This window comes from Eimeria tenella, genomic scaffold, assembly GCF_000499545.2.
Source record: "Eimeria tenella Houghton genomic scaffold, Eth_scaff1723, whole genome shotgun sequence".
NCBI classification, from domain to species: Eukaryota; Apicomplexa; class Conoidasida; order Eucoccidiorida; family Eimeriidae; genus Eimeria; species Eimeria tenella.
The window spans coordinates 1-248 of NW_013541550.1; positions in this window are offsets into that span (position 1 = coordinate 1).

The window sequence follows — 248 nt, forward strand, 5'->3', positions numbered from 1 at the left end:
CCAGCCGCACAACCCACGCCATCTCCAGCAGCAGCAGCAGCAGCAGCAGCAGCAGGCCCACAGAAAGGCGGGAGAAGCTTTGGTAATGACTGCTCTGTGGTGGCTGAGGAAACCGCTGAAGTGGTTGCTGCAGACTGCTGCTTGGCTGCTGCTGCAGTCCACGTCGTGCAGCTGCACCACAGCGTCCAGCAGCCCCGCCACCAGCGCGCTGTTGCTGCTGCTGCTGCTGCTGCTGCTGCTGCTGCTGC